Raw genomic sequence first — 16,449 nt, 5'->3', positions numbered from 1 at the left:
TGCTCACTTTACTTTGTATCCATTCATATGTCTTCCATGTTTCTCTGAAACTATCCACTTTTTCTTTGTGTCTTATAACAGTACATTTCGTCCCATTCATAGTGTATTTAGCCATTTCCCCTTTTAATGAATACCTCCTTCAGATTTCCAAATTTTTGCCCCACAAATAGAGTTGCTGAAAATAGTTTTGTACATATGGGGGATTTTCCTCTTTCTTTGATCTCTTTGGAGCATAGGCATAGTAGTTATCATTGGGTCAAAGAGTATGCATAGTTTAATAGCTTTTTGATCATAGTTCTAAATTGCTGTTATCTCAGAGCCCCTGCAGCATTTTACCATTTACTCTTTTATTTTTTATCATTTTAGCCAATCTGATAGGTATGAGGTAACACACCAAATTGTTTTAGTAATTATTGCTTTGTAGCAAAGTTTGAAATCCTCTACTGCTAGCTTGCTTTCTCACTCACTCTATTTTGAATTATTTCACTTGAGATTTCTTGATGTTTTGTCTCTTCAGATGAGTTTTGTTACTATTTTTTCCTTAACTCTATAAAGCAGCCCTTTTGTAGTTTGTTAGTATGACACTGAATAAGTAAATTAATTTGGACACTGTTAAATTTTTTTATCATATTGGTTCAGCCTACCCATGAGCATTTTGCATTTATTTAGATCCATCTTTATTTGTATAGAGTATTTTGTAGTTATATTCATAATAGTTTTTTTCTGTGTCTTGGCAGATGGATTCTAAAGTATTTTATACTTTCTGTAGTTATTTTAAATAAAATTTCTTTTTCTATATCTTCCAGCTAGGTTTTGTGGTCATATAGAAAAATGCTGATAGTTTATGTAGGTTTATTTTATATTCTGCAACTTTGCTGAAAGTGTTAATTGTTTCAGTAACGTTTTAGTTAACTGTAGGATTCTCTAAATCATCATATTGTCTGCAAAAAGCAACAATTTCATTTCCTCTTTTCCTATTCTTATTCCTTCAATTTCTTTTTTCTTGTGTTGCTGCTATAGCTAGCATTTCTAGCACTATATTGCATAGTAATGGTGATAATGATTTACCTCTTATTTTACCCTTGATCTTTTTGGAAAGGCATCTAATTTATGTGCATTATGGATAATGTTGCTTCTTGGTTTTATGTAGATATAATTTATATTAAGTAAAAATCCATTTATTCCTATGCCTTCTACTGTTTGTAGCAGGAATGGATGTTGTATCTTGCCAAAAATCTTTCCTTTTTTGCATCTATTGAGTAATATGTATATATTTTAGGTTTTGTTATTAATAGACAGTTACATTTATAGTTTTTCTGATATTGAGTAAGCCCTGCATTCCTGATATAAATCCAAACTAGTCATAGTGTGTAATCATTGTGATGTGTAGTCTCTTTGCTAATATTTTATTTAAATTTTTCATTAATATTCATTAGGAATGTTAGTTTATAATTTTCTTTCTTTTGTTTTGCCTGGGTTATTGCAGTGACCTCCTAGTTGGATTCTCAGTCTTCATTACTGACCCTCTCCAATCCATTTTCCACCTAGTTGCTAAATTGATATTCTTAAAACACTGACCTATCACACACCCCCACCCCCATAAATCTTTAGTGACTCCATCTTGATTCTAAGATAAACAATATCCTCATATTGGCTTTAAAATCTGCCATACTTTTGCCCTCAACTATATTTTTAGCTTTTTTTTTTTTTAATATTACTTCACATATTCTCCAATCCAGTCAAACTGGCCAGATAGCTTTTCCTTATATGAAACATTCCATATCCCACCTCTGTACCTTTGTAAGGTGTTCCTCCATATCTGGAATGTTTCTCTTCCTTACCTCTGCCTAGTAGAATCCCTAACTTGCTTTGAAGAATAGCTTATTCCCCATATCCTACATGAGACCTTTCCTGCTCCCCTCCTAGTTAGTGTTCCCTTCATCTTGAAATGATTTCATATTATCCCATATTATCTGTTTGCATACATATTATATTTCTTCTCCTATCCCCCAATAGAATGCATGTTCCTTGAGGGCAAAGATTATTTTCTCTTTGTGTTTAGTCTTTCATACATCACTCTGCATATTGCAAGAACTTAATAAAATATTTGCTTAATTGAATAAAAGACTATATAAAGGGAATATGATCTGTACCAGTGAAGGGAGTATCCTCACTGATGAGATCACAGATTATTGAAGCAAAAAGTGTATATATATCTCTTGAGATGTGTGCGTGTGTGTATGCAAACATATATATACATGCACACATAGACATATATATATATATATATATATATATATAAACAAATCTAAGAGCAGTAGAGCTAAAATCAAAATCAATCAGTAAGCATTTGGAATCTCCTGGTTTCCCTGTACCCATCCGACCACTTCTTTTCAGTTTTCTTTTTTTTTTGGGGGGGGGGGCAGATGTGAGTATTTATTGCCCTTGGCCAGAAGGGGGCTTCCATTCCAGCCCCATCCCTAAGAGTCAGGTCCTTTTCTAATCCAGGCAACCGGGTTGTAAGTGGATCAAGCAACCTCAGTTGGTTGAAGGTTTGGCCCATTCCACATTGAGAATGAGATGGTCATAGCCAAAGCCTGACACACCAGCAATGGCAAGCGTAGCATCCTCCCATGGGGGAATCTAATGAAGGCAAAGCCCTTGGACAGGCCCGTGGTCTTGTCCTTGGCCAGGTAGATCCTGGAGATGGAAACAAATGGCCGAAAAAGCTCCTGCAAATCAATCTCTTGAGTGTCTTCTGACAGGTTAGTGACTTGGATGGCGGCACTGTCATCCACTCTCCTGTTGGGCTGCATAAACTCCCCTCTGCAACTTGCTCCATCTCGAAGACTTGGGGGCACATATTTCCCTTTCTTGCTCTGGGTTGCCTGCACAGGCTCCAGCTCTCCAGGCATCTTCTCTTTCTTCCCAGTGGACAGCCCCAGCTGTTCAGTCAGTTCCTTCTGCATAGATCCCAGTGTGTCTTTGTAGGGACAACGTGTTGTCCAGGGGTCACCCTTGAAGATTTGACATGACACAATCTTCTGCCCCTTCAGCTTGTTCATTGGGTCCTCTTCCTCTTGACAATTCAAGTCTTCTTTGCTGGTAATAAATGTCATATAAACATCATTGCTGACTGTAGTGGTGGCTACATTTGGGCCAGGGGGATCAAACTGAGTTGCCAAATTTCTTCCACTTCTTTCTTCTTGCAATAGCCTTGGGTGCCTTCCAGTTTCAATCCTGAAGGTACAGACAATCTTGAACTTCTTGCCGTCTTCTTCTACCTTATATTCAGTGATGGTTTTAATATTCCTGTTGATGACTCCCTTGGGGGCAGGGAGAGGAGCACCCAGAGCAGCTCTGGATCATTGCTGGGCTATCCTGTGGCCAATGGAATCCCCTTGAGGAGCTCACTGGTAACACAACTTGTAGTACCGTACCATGATCTGCTTCTTCCACCTTGTCAGCCCAGCTGGGCTTCGAGCTTCCTCATTCAAAGTCTACAGTCGTCATCACTTGAGATCTTCCACCTTTCCAGTTTTCTTTGCTGATCCAGGTCATGTCCTCTAACTGTAAGTATCCAAAAAGGCTCTCATTTTTCTTCTGTACTACTTCACTTGGTAATCTCATTAACTCCATGGATTTAATTATCATCTCTATGCTGATGATTCTCAAATCTACATCTCTGCTGGCCTCTAGTCTCACATCTTTAACTGCCTTTCAGATATCTTGAACTAGATGTCTAGTAAGCATCTTAAATTCAACATGTTCAAAACTGTGAACTCATTATATTTCCCCCTAAACTCCACTCCATCTCCTAACTTCCTTGTTAACGTAGAGTGCAACACCATCCGTCTCTCAGACTCAAAACCTCGGTGTTGTCCTCTTTCTCACTATCTTTCAGCCTTCGTATCTAATCTGTTGCCAAGACCTGGTAATTTCGCTTTTGCAACATCTCTTAAATATATCCCCTTCTTTCCTCTTGATACTGCCATCACTCTGGTGTAGGCCCTCATCACCTTGCATAGGAACTATTGCAACAATTTGTTGATGAATCTGCCTGCCTTAAATCTGTCTTCAATCCAGTCTATTCTCCATTCAGCCGCCAAAGTGATTTTCCTAAAGTGCAGTTCCTAGCATTTCACACCCCGCCCCTTCCCACACACACACTCAGTAAACTCCAGTGACTCCCTATTGCCTCCAGTATCAAATACAAAATCCTCTGCTTGGCATTCAAAACCCTTCTTAACCTAGCCCTCTCTACTTTTCCAGTCTTCTTAAACTTACTGTCTGCCATGTACTCTTCAATCCATGACACTGGACTTCTGACTGTTCCGTGAGTACTTTTTGCCTCCTGGCTGCCATGGCTTCTCTTCGATTCCTCACTAAAATAACTTCTACAAGATGGCTTTCTCAATTAATTCTAATGTCTTCCCTCTGTTAATTATTTCCTATTTAGAAAGGTGCTGTCCATTTCCAGAGAAAGAACTGGTAGAGCCTGAATGCAGATCAAAGATACTTTTTCTTTACTTTTCTTGGTGGTTTTTTTTGGTCTGTGTTTTTGTTCCACAGAATGACTTACATGTTAATCTGTTTTGCATGACTATACATAGTCATATAACCTATAACCTATGTCAAATTGTTTGCCATTTTAATGAGGGCAGGGAGGAGGAGAGAGAGAATCTAGAACTAAAAATCTGAAGAAAAAAAATGTTAAAACTTTTTTTACATGTAATTGGGAAAAACAAAATATGAATTAAGAAAAAAATTATTTCCCATTTATCCAGTATATAGCTTGTTTGTACATATTTATTTGCTTGTTTCGTTAGATTGTAAGTACCTTGAAGACTTTTGAAGTCTTTTACTTCTTTTTATATCCCCAGTGCTTAAGATAGTAGATACTTGATAAATAAATGCTTGTTGACTTACCTGAATGGATGAATGAAAATGCATTTTTTAAAGCACTGTGTCTGGCATTTTGCTAAGTGTTTGGAGATACAATTATAAGCAACCAAGATAGTTTCTGTACTCTGAGAGCTTCCGCTGTGCCTGGGGAAGACCACACATAAAGGGCATAGTGGTCAGGGAAGTAGTATTTTGTGTGGGAATGGTGGTTGGGGTAATAGGACAATTGATTGATGTGTCCTTTCAGGGAATAATTGCATTGATTTGATCATTATTCTTGAAGCTAGAGTTGTGCAGGCAGATTAAATGAGACATTTTGTAAGGTACTCAGTACAGTGTCTGACATTTTAATAAATGCTTGTTCCTTTCTTTTCCTTCCTTATATTATGGCATGGAGATAACTGGGAAATAGTATGGAGGAGAAGGCCTGAGGGCTTCTGAGGCAAAGTAAAATAAGGAGAAATAAACACTAATCAGAGCACAAGGTTACAAGGATGTGACCTTGAGTTTCAGAGAGACAGAGCCTGAAAAGCAGGCAACATGGCCTTGAGATGGCCAGGAAGGGAGCCCTTGCTACATCCACCACACAGCACACTTGGTTTCGTCACTGTAGGGAGTCAACTAGCATTAATTAAGTGCAAGACTACTATGTGCAAGATACTGGTGATGCAAAGAAAGGCAAAAACAATCCTTGCTCCTCAAACACCTCACGTCCCATTGGGTGAAACCACATGTCATCAACTAGGTAAATATAATAGTACAGAGAAATGTGGGGAAACTGTAAGTAAACTAGATACTAGTAAAGTTGAGAGGGCAGAGGTATGGAGGACAAGCCAGGACAATGCTTTAGAAATAAGAGTGTCATGTTTGAAGAATAGCCAGATTATAGAAGTGCATAGTTGAGAGTAAAGTATAAGTAGGCAAGGATGTTAATAAGTAGGGTCTAGGTTATAAAAAACTTTAAATGCCAGAGAAATTTTTATTTGAACATGTAGGTAATATGGTATCATAGGAGTAGGAATATGATATGGTCAGACTGATATTTTAGAAAAAAATAGTTTTTGTAGTTGATTAAGAGGATAAATAGGCAGCTAACTGGCACAGTAGATAGAGTGCTAGACTTGGAAACAGGAAGACTCATCTTCCTGGGTTCAAAACTGATTGCAGACGCTTACTAGATGTGTGATCCTGGGCAAATAATTTAACCCTGTTTGCTTTAGTTCCTCATCTGTAAAATGAGCTAGAGAAGGAAATGGCAACCACTCATTATCTTTGCCAACCAAATCCCAAAATGAGGTTATGAAGAGTTGGACATGATTGAAAGGATTCAACAGCAGAGGATAGATTGAAATAGGGAGAGACTTGTGGCAAGGAAACCAATTAACAGGCCATTCTACTGGTTCACAGCTTCATCAGCAATTGAGGGGAAGGGGGAAGAAAGAATAAACATGTATTAAGTGCTATATTAAGTACTAAGTGCTTTACAGATATTTTCATTCTCAGATTAGCCCTGTGAAGTAGGTGCTGTTATTATCCCCATTTTACACTTTAGGAAACGGAGTTGAACAGAGGTTAAATGACTTGCCTAAGATTTCCAAGGCTGAATTGGAACTCAGGTTTTTTGACTCCAAGCTCCATGCTGTATCTAATGTGTACCTACTTGCCATCTAGACATCAGTATGCCTATCTTCCCGTAAGCCCTCCAGTATTGACTATTGCCATCTTTTGTTATGTTTGCCAGTTTGCAAAGTTGTAAGGTCTGCAGAGTTGTTTTAATTTTTCACTTATTAATGATTTGGAGCATTCATTTATATGGTTGTTAATAGTTTTCAAGTCATTTGAGAACTGTTCATATCCTGTCACTAATAATATTGATGAATGACTGGTTTTATGTATGATCTCATCAGCTCCCATGGATTTCATTACTATCATTGCTGATGATTCTCAAATCTTCCTTTCTGCCCCTAGTCTCTCCAGTCTTGAATCTCAAGCTATATTCCAGACATCTCCAGTTGGATGAATCAAAAGCATCTTAAACTCAAAATGTCCAAAACTGAACTCATTATCTTTATCACTAACCTATCCCTCCCCTCCTAACTTTCCTCTTGCTGTGGAAGGCAACACCATCCTCCCAGTCCCCCAGGCTCAAAACTAGGTCATTTTCAATTCTTCATTATCTAGACTATTGCAATAGCCTTCTAGAGGATCTGCCTACATCAAGTCTGTCCCCACTTGAGTCCATCTTCTTTTCAGTCACCAAAGTGATTTTCCCAATCCCAGGTCCAACTTTGTCAGCCCCCTGTTCAGTAAATTTCATTGGCTTCCTATCCTCCAGGATCAAATATAAAACTGTCTGCTTGTCCTTCAAAGTCCTTCATAATTTAAACCCTTCTCTTCTTTCCAGTCTTCTTAAGCCCTTAGTCCCAGCTTCAGTCCAATGACACTAGCCCTTCTTGTTGTTTCATGAGCAAGATACTCCATCTCTTGGCTCTGGGAATATTCTCTGGCAGTCTCCCATGCCTGGAATATTCTTCCTCCTCATTTCTGCCTCCTGTCTTTTCCAGCTTCCTTTAAGACCTAACTAAAATTTCACCTTTTACAGGAAGTCTTTTCTGACCCTTCTTAATTCTAATGCCTTTCCTCTGTTAATTACTTCTTATTTGTCCTGTAGTAGTAGTAGTAGTGGTAGTGGTAAAAGTAGCTGCTAACATTTATATAGCGCTTACTATACCAAGCACTATGCTGCTAAGTGCTTTGCAACTATTATCACATTTGTTTGCTTTGTCTCCTTCATCGGATTGTGAGCTCCTTCAGGGAAGATACTATCATTTCTTTTTGTATCCCCAGTGTTTAGCACAGTGCTAGGCACAAAGTAGGTGCTTAATTAACATTTATTGACTTACTGACTAGTATATATGTCTTGGAAACCAAACCTTTATCAGAAGAAATTTGGTATAGAACCTTTTCTCCCCCCGTTTTACCACTTCTTTTCGATGCATTAATTTTGTTTGTGCAGAAAGTTTTCAGTTTCATGTATCAGTTATCTATTTTACTTTTTGTAATTGCCTCTTCTTTTGTTTGGTTAGAACTACATCTACCCATAGCTGTGAAAGGTATATGATCTGCTTCTTTTCTGCTTTTTTATGATAGGATCTTTAAGATCATGTATTCATTTAGAATTTATTGTGAGATATGAGGTAAGAAGGTGCTAGTCTAAGCTTAATTGCAGCCAAACTTTTACAGTTTTTGTTGCATATTTTTTCCTAATTGATATGTTCTAGTGTTTTGAATACTAGGTAGACTGAATTGCGTTGTTTATGATTCTTCTTTGTCTTGTCTTTTCCAATGATGTCCATCTATTTTCTAACCAATCCCAAATGGTTTTAATGACGGCTGCTTTAGTGGGAGAAGTTGTGAGAAAAATAGGTTAATTGTGTGTGGAGGCACGAATTATTAGTACTTAGAAAGCAATTTGGAATTACACATATAAAATGAATAAGATGTCCATACTCTTTGATTCAGAGATTCTACTACTAGGAACCCTAAGGAGGCTATTGATAAGAATGTCCCCTCATACACCAAAATAACACCACTTTTTGTTATAGCACAGAATTGGAAACAAATTAGATGCCCATCAGTTGGAGAATGGCTAGGCAATTTGTGGTATGTGAATGTAATGGAATTATTTCTGTGCTATGAGAAGTGGAATCTGATGAATACCACAAAGCCTGGAAAGACTTACATGAACTGATGCAGAGTAGAGCCAAGAAAACAGTATACACGTCTCCAAATGGAAAAATCAATCAAAAGTAAAATGTTGCAAAATTACAAAAATAGACCTGGCTTCAAAGAAGAGAGATGCAACAACACCCTTAAACCTTCAGCTTTTGCAGAGGTGGAGGTCCTGGGTGTGATATACTTCATTTATTTTCAGACTTTCAATGTATATTCTTTGAACTTTTCTACCCTGCCATCATGTCCAAACAACGTCATCATTGGGAAATTTCATTATCCTGCAAGACTGAATTAGCTAGCCTTGAAATTCATTTTTCATCAGTACTCTCTGCTCCTTTGATTGGAAGGCAGAACCTCCTTAAGGAGGGGGCTCAGAATAATCCACTCCTCATTTCCTACCAACCAGGTACCTTCTCTCCCATCCTCTTTAAAGCTTTCTTTTGTGAGTAGTTTTTGCCTATTAGCTTGAAGATCCTCAAGGACAGGAACTATATTCTTTTTTTTTTTTTGTATCCCCAGAGCTGAACTCAGTGCTTGTCACTTAATAAATGTTTATTGACAATTGATCGGTTTACTAATATTTTTTCTTTTAAAAATATTTTTTGTTATGTAAGATGGTCCTCGGGGTAAGGGAAGAATATTGGAGAAAGTTTTGGTGATGTAAAAAAACATCAGTAAAATAAGAATTTTTAAGGCTATTTTAATGGCCTAACCATGGTGATAAAGACCTAAACTAGGGTGGTGGTATCCATGGGAATGGAAAGAAGGGGGCCTGTACAAGAAAATGTTGTAAACGGAGAAATGACAGGATTTTATAACTGATTGTATATGTTGGGTGAGCAAATCGGAGGAGTTAAGGATGGTGACACTTATATTTCTAGCCTAAGTGACTATAGGAGGGGGATGATAGGGATCTCAGTAGTAATAGGGAAGTTCAGAAGAGGGAAGCCTTTTGAGGAAAAGATAATGAACTCAATTTAAAACATGTTGAGTTTGAGATGCCTGTGGAACATCCAGTTTGAGATATCCTAAAGGCAGTTGTAGATGCAGATATGGGGCCTGCAGAGGCACTTCCTCTGGGAATCATCTGCATAAAGATGATAATTGAACCTATGGGTTATGATGAGATCACTAAGTGAGATAAAATAAGAGAAGAAGGCCTAGAGCAGAGCACTAAGGGACATTACCATGCTTAGTGGGTATGACATGGAGAAAGAAACCTGAGGGTTCAGACTGGTACGAAGAGAACCAGGAAGAGAAGGTGATCAGCAGAGTCAAATGCTGTAGATATGTCAAGAATAATGAGGATTGAGGGAAAGCCTATTAAGATTAAACCATTAAGAGAATACCCTTAACTTTGGCAAGGGTAGTTTCTGTTGAATAATGAAGTCAGAGGATAGATTCAAGAGTGTTTAGAAGAGAGCGAGAGGAGAGAAAATGGAGGCACTAAGTGTGTAGAAGGTTTTCTCAAGGAGTTTATCTGAGAAAGGGGGTAGGTAAGACAAGTAGATAGGTAGCAGGAGTGGTAGAATCAAGTGAGGTTTTTTTTCAGGATAAGGGAGACATTTTGCTTTGTTTTGGACATCAGGGAAGGAGCCAGGAGGTAGGAAGAGATCCAAGATGAAAGTGAATGGGAATGATAGTAGGGGAATCTGCTCTTACTCGATTCCTAACTCTTGAAGTCTGGCTTCTGACTTCTTTAGTCAACTGAAACTGTTGTCTCCAAAGATCTCTTAATTCCCAATTCTAACTGGCCTTTTCTCAGTCTTTATTCTTGATCTCTCTGCAGCCTTTGACACTGGGCACTCACCCTCTTCTTGATATTCTCTAGGTTTTCTTGATGTTGCTTTATATGGGTTCTCCTCTTACCTTTCTGACCACACCTCAGTCTCCTTTGTTGAATCTTTAAAAAAAAAAATTTATTTCATACTTTTTTAATTTTTAAAAATGTGTTACTCATTTTTAACATTCTTTTTAAATTTTGAGTTGCTAATTCTCTCCTCCCTCTCCCTCCACTGAGAAGGCAAGCAATGATATCAGTTACACTTGTGAAATCATGCAAAATACTTCCTTATTAGCCATATTTTTTTTAAAAAGTAAGAAAAATAAAGTGAGAAAATTATACTTAAATTTATAAGTATACTTAAGTACTCAGAGTTGATCAGTTCTCTCTATGGAGGTGGATAGCATTTTTTCATCATCAGTCCTTTGGAATTGTTTTGGATCATTGTATTGATCAGAGTAGTCAAGTCTTGCACAGCTGACCATTGTTACAACCTTGTTGTTACTCTTCATAATGATCTCCTAATTCTTCTCACTTCACTTCTCATTTCATATAGATCTTTCATGATTTTCTGAAAGCACCCCCCCACTTTATCATTTATTATAGTACAATAGTACTCTTATCTCAGTCATATTCCACGACCAAACTGATGAGCATCCCTTAATCTCCAATTCTTTGTCACAACAAAAAGAACTGCTATAAATATATTTTTTTACATATAGTCCTTTTCCTTTGATCTTTTTTTGGGATATAGACCTATTACTGGTATTGCTGGGTCAGATAGTATGCATGATTTTATAGCCTTTTGGGTTTCGTTCCAAATTGTTCTCTAGAATAGTTGGGCCAGTTCACTACTCCACCAACAATTCATTAGGTACCTATTTTTCCCTCTTCTCCAGCATTTGTCATTTCTGATAGGTGTGAGGTAGTGACTCAGTTATTTTAATTTGCCTTTTTCTAATCAGTAATGATTTAGAGCATTTTTTCATATGATTATAGATAGCTTTGATTTCTTCTGAAAACTGCCTGTTTATATCCTTTGACCATTTATCAATTGGGGAATGACTGTTATTTTTATAAATTTGACTCAGTTCTATAATCAGTATATGTTTGAAAAACTAGGCCTTTATCAGAGAATCTTCTAAGAAATTTTGGTTGTCTTCATTGTCTATGATAACTTTTAGCAAAATGAAGTTTCCCTGATTATCTGTTTTAATTAGATCTATTTGTGGTTTGCTTTATCTGAGATCATGATTGCCACTCCTGTCTTGTTTACTTCAGCTGAAGCACATTAGATTCTTCTCCAGCCTTTTATTTTAGCTTTGTGTATGTTTTTCTATTTCAAGTGTGTCTCTTGTAAATAATATTTTGCTGGATTCTGGTTTCTAATCCATTCTGCTATCTGCTTCCATTTTGTGGGTGAGCTAATTCCATTCACATTCACAGTTATGATTAATGTGTATTTCCCTCTATCTCATTTTTTTTCTGTTTCTTCTTTTCTGTCTCTTTTTAGACTGTCCCTCCTCAAAAGTATATTTTGCTTCCAACAACTGTCCCTCTTAGTCTACTCTCCCTTCTCTCAACCTCTCTGTAGGCCCCTTTCTCTTCTCCCCATCCTCTCTTATTTACTTATTGGGTAAGCTAGATTTCTATACACAACCGAGTGCATATATAGTCTGCGTCTTTGAACCAATTCCAGTTCCAGTGAGGTTCATGCATTACTTGCCACCCCCACTCCCACCCCATTTCCCCCTCCCCTGTAGAAGCTCTTCCTTGAGCACCTCTTTTATGTGAGAAAATGTTCCCCATTCTACCTCTCTTTCTCCTTTTTTTTTTTTTTTCAAGCAATCGGGGTTAAGTAACTTGCTCAGGGTTACACGGCCAGTTATTTCTGGGTGTGGTGCTAAGTATCGGAGCCCGGATTCAATCCCCAGATCATCCCGACACTGGGACCAGTGCTCTTATTCACTGAGCCACCTGGCTGCCCCTAAGCAATTGGGGTTAAGTAACTTCCTCAAGGTTACACGGCCAGGTGTTTCTGGGTGGATGCTAAGTGTCTGAGCCTGGATTCGATCCCCAGGTTGTCCGACCCTGGAGCCGGTGCTCTTACTCGCTGTGCTACCTGGCTGCTCCATCTCTTTCTCCTTTTTCAAGTGCACTTCTCTTTCTTAACCCCTTTTTTTTTTTTTTAGATCTTTCCAACTTAATCAATTCACTCCAATGCCCTCTTGGCTATGTAAACTCCTTTAAGAATTATTTAGTTTTTTATTTTTCCAGTTACATATAAAAACAATTTTTGACATTCGTTTTTTAAAACTCTTGAGTTCCAAATTTTCTCCCACCCCACTCCCATTGAGAAGGCAAGCAATTTTGATATAGGTTGTACATGTGTGTAGTCATGCAGAACATTTCCATATTAGTCATGTTGTAAAAAGAAAACATAGAACAAAAAAACTTCAAGAAAGTAAGAGAAGCATGCATCAATCTGTATTCAGACACCATCAATTCTTTCTCTGGGGATGGATAGCATTTTTCATCTTAAGCCCTTCAGAATAATCCTAGATCGTTGTATTGCTGAGAATAGCTAAGTGCAGCGCCAGTGCAACATTTATAGCGCCCGCTATCACCATAAAGACCATGACTATAAATATTGCATGAAGTTCCATGCAAAATATACCAAACTCTCCATATAGAGGACAGAACTGAAATATCTATTATTTAGACACCAGAAAACTGAATTGCAAAACCAGTAAGCCAATTCCATCATAATAGTAAAATAATTAAAAAGCAATAACAACAGAGAGAGCCATGCCATCCTTCAGGCTTCCCACAAACCCATACAAGAGCACTATTTATTTAAAGACCTCTCTATCTTCTTGCCTGAGCACCCCACCATCTGGCTAGCTCTCGATAGCAGCTTCCTGTGGGCTCTGCTTCCCTTCAGCAAACTCCTCCCACCACAGGCTCCATGTGACTACATTAAGCCTGTTAGGGGCCAGAGTTTATCTTCACTGCCAGGAAGCTTCCTGTGGTCTCTGCTCCACCCTTCAGCAATTTCCCTCCATCACATACTCCATGTGATTACATTCACCCTGTTAGGGGGCAGAGTTTACTTTCAAAGCCAGGAAGGTCTTCAAATTCCCATTTCCATTATATTAAGTCATTCACAGCTGATCATCTTACAATATTGCTTTTACTTTGCATCAGCTTATTTAAAGCTTTCCAGGTTTTTCTGAGAGCATACTGCTCATTTAAAAAAAATTATTTGTTTACTTTTAGTTTACAAAATTCACTTCCACAGTCCTTTGAGTTTCAAATTTTCTTCCCCTCCCCCCCCAATGGCAGTATACCATCAAATCTGCAAATCAGATATGCAAATACCTTAACATTAAACATTAGTCAGGTTGTAAAGAAATATTATAACCGATGGAAGGAACAACAGGAAAGAGAAGACAAAGCAAGAAAAAGAAAGAGCAGGTAGTTGGCTTCAATCTGCATTCAAACTTTGTAGTTCTATTTTTGGATGTGGACATCTCTTTCCATCATGAATCTTTTGAAGTTGTCTTATGACCTTGCATTTCTGAGAAAAGCCCAGTCTATCAGAGTTGGTGGTCACACATACGTTGTGTCTGTAATTGTGTACAAGTTTCTCTTGGTTCTGCTCTTCTCAATCAACATCAGTTTGTATAAGTCTTTTTTTTGCTTTTTGGAGGGCAATTGAGGTTAAGTTGACTTGCCCATGGTCACATGGCTAGTTTTTGTGTTGTGTCTGAGGTTGGATTTGAACTCAGATCTTCCTGACTCCAGGGCCGGTGCTCTATTCACTGCTCCACCTAGCCGCCACCCCCCCCCCCCCCGCCCTTGTGTAAGACTTTCCAGGTTATTGTGATGTCCGCCTGCTCCTCATTTCTTATGGCACAATAATATTCCATTACATTCATATACCACAACTTGTTTAGCTGTTCCCCACTTGATGAGCATCCCCTTGATTTCAAATTCTTTGCCACCACAAAAAGCTGTTCATCATTTCTTACAGCACAATAGTATTCCATCATAATTACATGCCACAATTTGTTCAGCCATTCCTCACTTGATGGGCATCCCCTCAATTTCTAATTCTTTATTCCAAAAAAGAGCTGCAATAAATATTTTCGTACATATAAGGGCCTTTTTCTTTTTGTATGTAAACTCCTTTTAATTGCCCTAATAATAAAATTCTTAGGAGTTATATGTATCGTCTTCCCACATAGGAATGTCAACATTTTAAACTTTATTATAAGTCCCTTATACTTACACTTTCACGTTTACTTTTTTATGCTTCTCTTGAGTCTTCTGTTGGAATGTCAAATATTCTATTCAGCTTTGGTCTTTTCAACAGGAATATGTGAAAGTCCTCCATTTCATTAAGTAGCTACCATGTTTCCCCGATAATAAGACACTGTCTTATTAATTTTTTTGGACAGAAAAACACCAGAGGGCTTATTTTCAGGGGAGGGCTTATTTTAATGAACATTGACAGCAATTTTAATAAACAGGTAAATGTGAACCAAAAAATATACCTTTATTCAATATGCAAATCACTGGGGAAGAACAGGATGACGCGCTCACTGCTGCAGCTCTGATTGGATGCAGCTCGGAGCGCAGCGTGCGTTTCATGGGGGGGGACGGTGCATACAGAGGGTACCGTAATTAGAGTGTAGCGCAGGGGATCACCTTCACTACAGTAGCAATCTCAATAGGGGCTTATTTTCGGGGGAGGGCTTATTTTAGAGGAATCTTACACGGTAAGGGGAGGGCTTATTTTCGGGATAGGTCTTATTATCGGGGAAACACGGTATTTTCTTCCCCTGAAGGATCAGACTCAGTTTTGCTGGGTAGGTTATAATGGTTATAATCGTCGCTCCTTTGCTTTCTGGAATATCACATTCCAAGCCCTTCATTTCTTTAACGAGGAAGCCAATAAATCTTGTGTGATCTTTTGGGGGGGGCAATTGGGGTTAAGTGACTTGCCCAAGGTCACATGGCTAGTATTTGTGTTAAGTGTCTGAGGCCGGATTTGAACTCAGGTCCTCCTGACTCCAGGGCTGGTGCTCTATTCACTGTGCCACCTAGCTTCCCCCAGTCTTGTGTGATCCTGACTATGGCTCCACAGTATTTGAATTGTTTCTTTCTGGCTGTTTGAAATATTTTCTCTTTGACTTGAAAGCTCAGGAATTTAGCTATAATATTCTTGGGTGTTTTCATTTTGGGATCTCTTTTAGTAGGTGATCAGTTGGAGTCTCTAAATTTCTATTTTACCCTCTGGTTCTAAGATATTGGGACAATTTTCATTGATAATTTCTTGAAATATGTCTAGTCTCTTTTTTTATCATGACTTTCAGGTGGTCTGGTAATTCTTTTTTATTTTAATTCATTTTGAACTTAAATACAAAAAGAATACTTCCATGTACACCATACAACATAAAGAAAGGCTTCAATATAAAACCATAAATTTCCATTTCAGACTGTTTACTTAAAAAAAAACCAAACAACTGCATAATAAATACTACATTATTTTCAAAGCTATCTTGCTTTTCTGTGCTTCCTTCTGAGTTTTATTTTATTCTCTGCTGTACACTTTTTTTCTCCCACCCTAGGAAAGGCTATAATTAAAACATAAATTGTGTGTTTGTGTAAGTAAAACCATACTATACCAACTTCTTTTTATTCTTTCTCTAGAAATGGATAGTATATTCTTTCATTAAGTCTTTTGTAATTGGTTACTCAAGATGAAAGTCATTCAGAGTTGTTATTAGGACAGTATTTTTGTTACTATATACAATGTTCTCTTGGTACTACTCATTTTACTTTTCATTCTTTCATTCAGGTTTTTCTACACTTTTCTAAAATCAACCAGCTCCTTCTTTCTTTTTTCTCTCCCACTTAATAGTATTTAAATTTTCTAATTAAAGGTAAAGATAGATTTCAGCATTCACTTTTATAAGATTTTGAGTTCCAGAGTTTTTCTCTTTCTCTCCTCTTCCCCC

At 37.8% G+C, this 16,449-nt stretch overlaps 1 protein-coding gene and 1 pseudogene across 2 annotated transcripts in view; one reads left to right on the top strand and one right to left on the bottom strand.

Moving 5' to 3' along the window:
- The window catches only part of GATAD2B (GATA zinc finger domain containing 2B), a 111,268-nt gene that overhangs the window by 46,701 nt on the left and 48,118 nt on the right, over window positions 1–16,449 (top strand). The gene's annotated exons all lie outside the window — the stretch shown is intronic.
- LOC138153787 (eukaryotic translation initiation factor 3 subunit G pseudogene) lies at window positions 2,419–3,528 on the bottom strand (annotated as a pseudogene).

Source organism: Petaurus breviceps, unplaced genomic scaffold, assembly GCF_028583685.1.
Source record: "Petaurus breviceps papuanus isolate PSGF00001 unplaced genomic scaffold, PetGlider_PUasm1.0 91023, whole genome shotgun sequence".
NCBI lineage: Eukaryota > Metazoa > Chordata > Mammalia > Diprotodontia > Petauridae > Petaurus > Petaurus breviceps.
Note: the sequence above shows the minus strand (reverse complement) of the source record. Positions and strands in the feature narration are given on the sequence as shown.